A 7,636-nucleotide genomic window follows, 5' to 3' on the forward strand; every position below is an offset into this window, starting at 1 on the left:
TGTGGTCACTGCGGGCACTGTGGTCACTGCGGGCACTGCGGTCACTGCGGTCACTGTGGGCACTGCAGTCACTGTGGTCACTGTGGTCACTGCAGTCACTGTGGGCACTGTGGGCACCGCGGTCACTGCGGTCACTGTGGGCATTGCGGCCACTGCGGACACAGCAGGCACTGTGGTCACTGCAGGCACTGTGGGCACTGTGGGCACCGCGGTCACTGCGGTCACTGCGGCCACTGTGGACACAGCAGGCACTGTGGTCACTGCGGGCACTGTGGGCACTGTGGGCACTGTGGTCACTGCGGGCACTGCGGTCACTGCGGTCACTGCGGTCACTGCGGGCACTGCGGTCACTGCGGTCACTCTGCTGCTGGCCCTGCCTGAGGCCACAGCCGCAGGAGCAGTGTCTGTGCCAGCACCAAGCTGGCTGCAGACAGATGGTGGCTGGCCCGGGGACTGCACGGTGCCCCAGGGGGACACACAGGTGGCCTTGGCCTGGACATGGCCCCGCAGCCTCAGCTGCCGAGGGGCATCTCCCCATCACCCAAAGTCACCACTGTGCCCGGCCTCAAACAGCATCCATGGGGCACACTGGGTGCCAGGGGGCTCAGAAGTGAATCCCGTGGAGTCATCAGGGTGGGAAGAGACCCTGATGGTCACCCAGTGCCACTGGCACCCTGGCAGCACCACCATCACCACAAAGCCACATCCCCAAGGGCCACATCTGTAGAACTCTTCAACACTTGAGAGACAGTCACTCCACCACTTCCCTGGGGAACTTCTACCAATGCCTCATGCCTCTGTCAGAGAAAACTTGCTTCTGATATTGAATCGGAACGGGCACTTCCATTCAGGAATTGTCAGATGGGAGGTGTTACTCCATGGATGTGACCGCAGGACTTTGACTCATATCATTCTTTCAAAAACAAATGTAAGTTGAGTTTAAGAAATAGCAGTAGTTACAAAAAAAAAAAAAAAAAAAAAAAAAAAAGAGAATAGGAATAAGAATAAGAAGATGATGGTGAAGAAGAAATAGTAGTAGTGGTAAATGAGAAAATAGTTATTAATATAAGAATACAAAAAGGGATAAGAATGACAGCAAGCATAACAAGTGAATAAGATTAATCAGAATATTAGAAGAATTAGAAGTATAAGAAGAATATGATTGATGGTGGTGGTAATGAAGAGACAGGGCTTTCTTTATATGCTTGCATTAAGCCATGCATCCATGAAGCAGTTTATTGATACGCAAACAAAATTTATATGCTTTTTCAGCTATTGCTAAAAATAACGCACCAATAATATTCATGTTACTAAGCTATATTGCTTACTTGTAACTAAATAACATTGCTCAATCAATGCCTCATTTAAGCTAACCAGGTACATGTAGTATTTCACATAAATCCCCATGAAGCTGCATGGTAAGCACCCCGTACCAAGCACTTTCTTATCTTTTACATTCCTCCTTTAAACTCCCGCTTACTCTTGCCAAGGCTTGCAGCCTACTATGGCTAACACATCCATGTTGGTTGTGACAAGCTGAGCAGTGCTTGCAGTTCTGCTCTCTAGTTCTATTCCCACATATGATAATGAAGAAGAAATAGGAGTAATAAATAAGAATAAAAAATAAAATAGGAATAAGAAGAATAAGATGAAGAAGAAAGAGTAGTAGTAGCAATTAAGAAAGAGGAAAAGAAGAAGAAAAAGAAGAAGGGAAAGAAGAAGACAGATGATAATGAAGAAATAGTTAATATTTCTATGTCCCTAGCTCCCATTTTTCATTGATTAAAATCTGAGGTAAATAAAAAGGTTCAGCAGCCATAAAATTAAGGGTTTCAAATAGTTTTAAGAGTTGTCCACTCTGTTAAAATGTTAAGCAACTCACTGTTCTTGATATGCATGTTCTGTATCCCCAAGTTGGCCATCTGTTTGTATTTTCCCAAACAATCCCAGTTCTAGTTCAATCACTTCCTACTTCTGCCCTGTCCCTCACTTCGTTTCTGGCCGCCTGCTGCTGCTCCCTGTCACTCAAAAGACACTGCCCCATATGCAAAGTTTCCAGAGTTCCCAAGAAATACCTCTCCAGTGGAAGTCCTAACTACCCATGAACTAAGGAGCTGTTGAGAAGAGTGACATCCCCAGACCAACGAGCCCCAATTGAGTTCTGGACATGCCTGTGAGGTTGGAACTCCTTTCCAGCCCTTGGACAGGACTGCACGGGAACCTCCTTCCAGAGTCGCCTAAGCAAGCAGCAGGTGTCAGCCCCTGGTGACCCCCCCCAGTTTTTCAATAGAAGAGCTGCTGATTAATAAGGGCTTTGGCCCTGCTCCGTTTACTACTGCTAAATTTAATTATGTTGTTTGATTAATTGGACAAAATCTAACACATCCAATATCCATTTATAAAAGTTGGATCTGCAGTGTCCCTGTGAACAGAGAGAAGCAAAAGCCTTCATTAATGTTGTGGAATGTCAAACATAAATTGAAGCCGTGGACAGCTCTCAGGAACCACTTCTCAGGGGATTTTCACTTCTTGGACACCCCTAATGCTGAATGTCCTCCTGGTCCCAGGCCCTGGGTAAACAGGACTCATCAGAGATGCAGGCAGAACACCAACATCCCTCCTTCTGACTGGCACCTCTGTTTGTCCAGCTTGATCCCAGTGGCTGCCTGGACAAACACCAGCTCCCCCACATTCCTGGGCATGGGCACATCCTGCTCTGGGCCATTGCTGGCCTGGGCCCAGGGCCAGGGCATGGCAGAGACACTGAGTGGGGACAAGGGCTCTGGGGAGCTGTGGGCAAGTCCCAGAGAGGGACAGGGCTGGAATGGGAGCCTTATTGGAGATGGGGTCCCTGGCACCCCCATGTGTGGCAGCTGTGCAGAGCAGGACCCAGGGGCTCTGGGATGGCTCAGTGGCTGCAGGTGTGACAGGGTGAGGGGCAGGGCAGGAGATATTCCCCTCTGGAATCTGCTCTGGGGATGGAGACTGGACTAGTTTGGTGCCTGCAGGGTTGATGAATGGGGTGCTGTGGATGTGGGAAGTGCCACACCTGAGTAATTCCCCAAGCCTCAGCCTCACCTTCAGGTGATCACAGTCCCCCAGCACTCTGGGGGCTGGTGGAAGATGGATTGTGTTGGAGCAGGGATTCACCTGTCTCCAGCTCCCTGCCCGAGCCCTTGGCCCCTGCAGGTTCCTGGGCCCTTGCAGGGGCAGCTGCCCCATGCAGGAAGCTGCAGGGATGACAGGTGAGGGGGCTGGATGCCTGTTACAGGTGGGATGTGTGGGAGCCCAGGGCATACCCCTGACCTCCTTGGGTGTCTCAAAACCTCCCTGGCAAGGGTCTCAAAAACCTCTGAGTGAGACCCTGGTGTCACAGGTGCTGAATTCTAACCCCTGGGGAAAGTTATCAGCACAAAGGGAATGGAAACAAGATACCAAAATCAGTGTAGCGTAAATTAGATTGTTAGTACGTAGAGAAATAGGTTTTTTTTAATGTTTATGATAAGGGACACATGGCCAAGATGGAGAATTTGGGGGTGGACAACTTTTCCTCCTTCTTCTCCATGTCATCCATGTTGGGTGACACGTTGGCACTCTTGGATTGGATGGGGTCAGGGCTGGACAATTTAATGAAATTGTATTGTATTGGGAAAATTTTGTAAACATGTAATACATAATACAAACTATGTAAGATAAGCCCTGCCTTCACCAGGCAGATTCCACCATGGATGCCAGGCTGAGCAGACTGCTGCTGGCCAGGCAAAAAGTCCCTGAGATATGAAACAATAAACAATCATTGGAACAAGAGAAAACTGTCTCCGGCAATCTCTCTTCAGCTGCTTCAGAAGAAAAACTAGGGTTTGAACCTTCGTGTCCCTCTGGGGTGATCTCAGGGCAAAGGAGAAACCTCAGACTGGGACAGGATGAACTCTGTGCAGGGCTGGGCTTGTGTCCAGGGCTGGGGGCTGTGCCAAGCCAGGCTTTGCTCTGGGGGCTCCGAGGGAGGGCACAGGGAGGAGTCCTGGAAGAGATAAATGTTCTCCTCACCTGGCACAGCCTCAGCCAGCACTGCCAGTGCTAGAGGATGATGAAGGTAGCTGTGCTCAGCATGGCCCTACTCTTCTTCATCCTGCTGTGCCCCCTGGCACAGGCCAAGGAGGGGCCCCAATGTCATGGTGTCCCCACATCCCATCCTTTGTAGCTTCCCATCCTTGGTATCTTCTGAAATCTCCCTGGGATCTCCTCTTTGTCCTACCCAGGGTCTATGAATTCCCTCCCACTGATCATTCCCAACTCCTTTCCCTTTTTTCCCCTTAGTCCCTTGCATTTCTCCTTGGCCACTGCAGTGCTGTCTCCTGGCATCATTCCTGGATTCACCTGGCACTCACAGACCCTGTCCCAGTCTTGTCTTCTCCTCCTCTGTCCCACTTCTTCTGCCCACTCCAACCCCCTCTGTTTCACTCCCATGTCCCTACACTGCAATTCCTTTCTCCCCTGCATCCCACACAGGGCCTCTTCCACATCCCCAGTCCAGTCCCTTGGCCTCCCCAGTTCACTCCAGTTCAGTGTTTTGGGTCCCTCCTGCCTCACCACAACCCTTTGGAGGTCCTGAATTCCCATCCCTTTTCCTGTCCCCCCCCCCCACCCCTTTGGTCTCTGCACCTTTGTTGCCCCACAGACCCACATGATCCAATCCAGAACCATGGTTTGTTCTTCTTTCCCAGGCACTCCTGCGAAAAACTGAAAATGATCTGTGGAAGGTGAGGTTGTTGTGGGATTGGAGGGCATCCCCTCAGGCATTTGGGGTGGCAGTTCAGTCCCCCCATCCCTTGCTGGCACCAGGCACATCCCAGTGACCACTGAGGTCTCCTGATCTCTCTGCAGATGGATTTGGACAATTTTGAGATCCTGGAAACGTCTCTGGTGGGTACCATGAGTTCTGCCAGTGTCAGAGCCTTCCCTTGCACGGCCATCAGATCCCAGACTATCCTAGTATGTCCCAGTACAGCCCAGTGCACCCCTACTGACATCCCAGACAACACCTCTGCCCCATGGATCTTTCCCAGGGACCCCATGCCCAGGGTCCCCCATTGCATTCCCATCCCTGTCACCCCAGAACCCTCTGGATGACCCAGGGTGCAGCCCCTGCCCCAGCTCTGCCTCTGGGCCAGGACCCCAGTGCAGGGGCAGGAGCACAGCAGCTCCTGCACCCCATTGCTCCCACAGGCCCCTTCTCCAAGGACCCCCCTGCTTTCCCCTTTCCTCCCAGTCAGCCCAGTGTCCCAGTGTGTCTCTCATGCCGCTGTTGTCCCCAGCCCCCTGTGGCTGCAAAGCTGGTGGGTCCTTTGTGGCAGAAGTGCCTGGCTCTTGCTTTCCATGGGTAGGTCAGCAGTGCCTGCAGAGAGAGGCTTGGGACAAGGCCCCTCTCCTGTCATGGTGGCTCCTGGTGGGTCACGCTCTGGGCTCTGTGTTTTAGGATTGCAAGAGTTGGTGACATCCATGTGCAGCCTGCTGCAGAGGCATCAGGGGTTGATCATCCCTGAATGACTCCCCTGTTTTCCCTTGTGCCCTGAGAAATTTCTCATGAATGATCAATAAACCCCTTCAGCAAACCTATAGATCTGTGTGTGTGTCCATGTGTCTGGATTTCTATAGCCCTGGCGTTCTGCTGGCCAGGGCATTGCAGAGACCCTTTGTGAGGACAAGGGCCCTTGGGGAGCTGTGGCAGGTCCCAGCCGTAGCTCCCCTCTCTCGGCAGCTGGCGGACACCGCCGGCCCCAGTATCGGGCAGAGCCATCTTGCCATGGCCGCCCACAAGGGATTTGTGTACAAAACCAATTTTAGACAAAGATGATTCTGTGACAGGTAGAAACACTGTTCAAGTGCTGTATCAGGATGCTGTGCTTGGAGTGGGGGTTGAACACCTCAAACAATGCTCTATTTTCAAAGCTGTCATGGTAGATAGAGGAATCAGGCTGATTTTGGTGTTGAGGAAATGCTGAAAGCAGCCTGACTCATTTTAACTCCTCCTGTCCTGTCTGTTCTCCTTTCTTGCCCCTTCCACTCACTGTGTTTTGTCTCCCCCAGGCCCCTGGTGCAGAGCCTGGCTCTGTGCTCTCCATCAGCTCCTGGCTGGCACTGCCAGGCTGGCATGAGGAGCCCCTCAGCCTTCCCTGCTCCGGGCTGGACAAGCCCAGCTCCCTCAGCCTCTGCTCACAGCCAAAGGGCTCCAGCCCCACCTTGGAGGCCCTTCCCTCAGCCTTCTCCAGCTGCCAGACATCTTTCCTGCCCTGGGGAACCCAAACCAGCCCCAGTGACCTGGATAATCCACGTCCTTGATGTCCTGGTCACACAGCCCTGGCCCCTTGTTCCCATGTCAGGCTCTAGGGTTGATTTGTGGAACATCCTTGGGGGAGGCTGTGGCTCCAGGTGGAGCAGGGAGATACAGAGGGACAGGGGACCCTGCTGGACATGAACAGCATTGGACTTGACTGGGGAAAATGTGAGGGGGCTGGGGCAGAGTGACCAACCTAGTGACCAAACACAGCCCTGGTGGGATGTCACACAGCCCTGCTGGGATGTCAGACCTTGGCCCTGTGATGTCACAGGGACAGCCTGTAATGCTCAATGACCTCAAATAGCCCATTCTGTGATGTCATAATACACTCTGTGATGTCATAGCCCCCTCTGTAATATCATAGCCCACTATGTGATGTTATAGCCCAGTCTGTGTGATGTCGTAGCCTACTATGTGATGTCATAAACCACTCTGTGATGTCATAGCCCACTCTGTGATGTCATAATACACTCTGTGATGTCATAGCCCAGTCTGTGATGTCGTAGCCCAGTCTGTGATGTCATAGCCCACTATGTGATGTTATAACCCGCTCTGTGATGTCGTAGCCCATTTTGTGATGTCATAAACCACTCTGTGATGTCATAACGCACTCTGTGATGTCATAGCCCACTCTGTGATGTCATAATACACTCTGTGATGTCATAGCCCACTCTGTGATGTCATAGCCCACTCTGTCACCTCATGTTAACAGATGATAAATTGCCCACCCCAGGTGAGCTGACACAATGCTTGCTCTCCAAAACTACTGGCCTCTGCAAACCACACAATGCCCCTTATGTAAGAAGGGGAACTGGAATTCACCAGCCTCATTGTCCTGCCAGCTCAGCCAGACCCACTGGAACATTGGGGTCCACGACCACCAGGGACCACCAGAGAGACCCCCAGGACAAAACACACAGGGAGGGGAAATATGTTAATGATTTTGGGGAAATGATTATCATATGTGCGTTTAGTCCAGGACAATCAATGAATATGTTTGCAAAGTACAGAATATAAGCAGAAGCTTTCCTGTACTCAGCATGCACGGATTTGGGATGAACTGTCTCCCTGATTTTTTAAGGGGAACAGTCCTTAAGAACAAAGGGCTCTGGGAAAGATGGACACACTTCAGTAAAGAGATTCAGAAGGAGCAGGAGCAGCCTGTTGCAACAACACATCCTCAGTAGGGTAAAACTGACCTGTCTCCCGATGGTCTAAAGCCAGCTGACATTCCCTATTAGAGGGTGAACAATGCAAGGCCTGGTGAATTGTGCTGCACAGGGATAGGCAGAGGCGACA

General features: G+C 51.5%; 1 long non-coding RNA gene across 1 annotated transcript; it reads left to right on the plus strand.

Moving 5' to 3' along the window:
- Positions 1–5,313: 5,313 nt before the first annotated feature.
- On the plus strand, positions 5,314–5,616 carry LOC306815710. The gene is made up of 2 exons (XR_013777445.1): positions 5,314–5,380; positions 5,477–5,616. It is a non-coding gene; the product is annotated as an uncharacterized lncRNA (long non-coding RNA).
- The last annotated feature ends 2,020 nt before the right edge of the window (positions 5,617–7,636 follow it).

Source organism: Erithacus rubecula (genome assembly GCF_903797595.1).
Source record: "Erithacus rubecula genome assembly, contig: scaffold_194_arrow_ctg1, whole genome shotgun sequence".
Lineage (NCBI taxonomy): Eukaryota > Metazoa > Chordata > Aves > Passeriformes > Muscicapidae > Erithacus > Erithacus rubecula.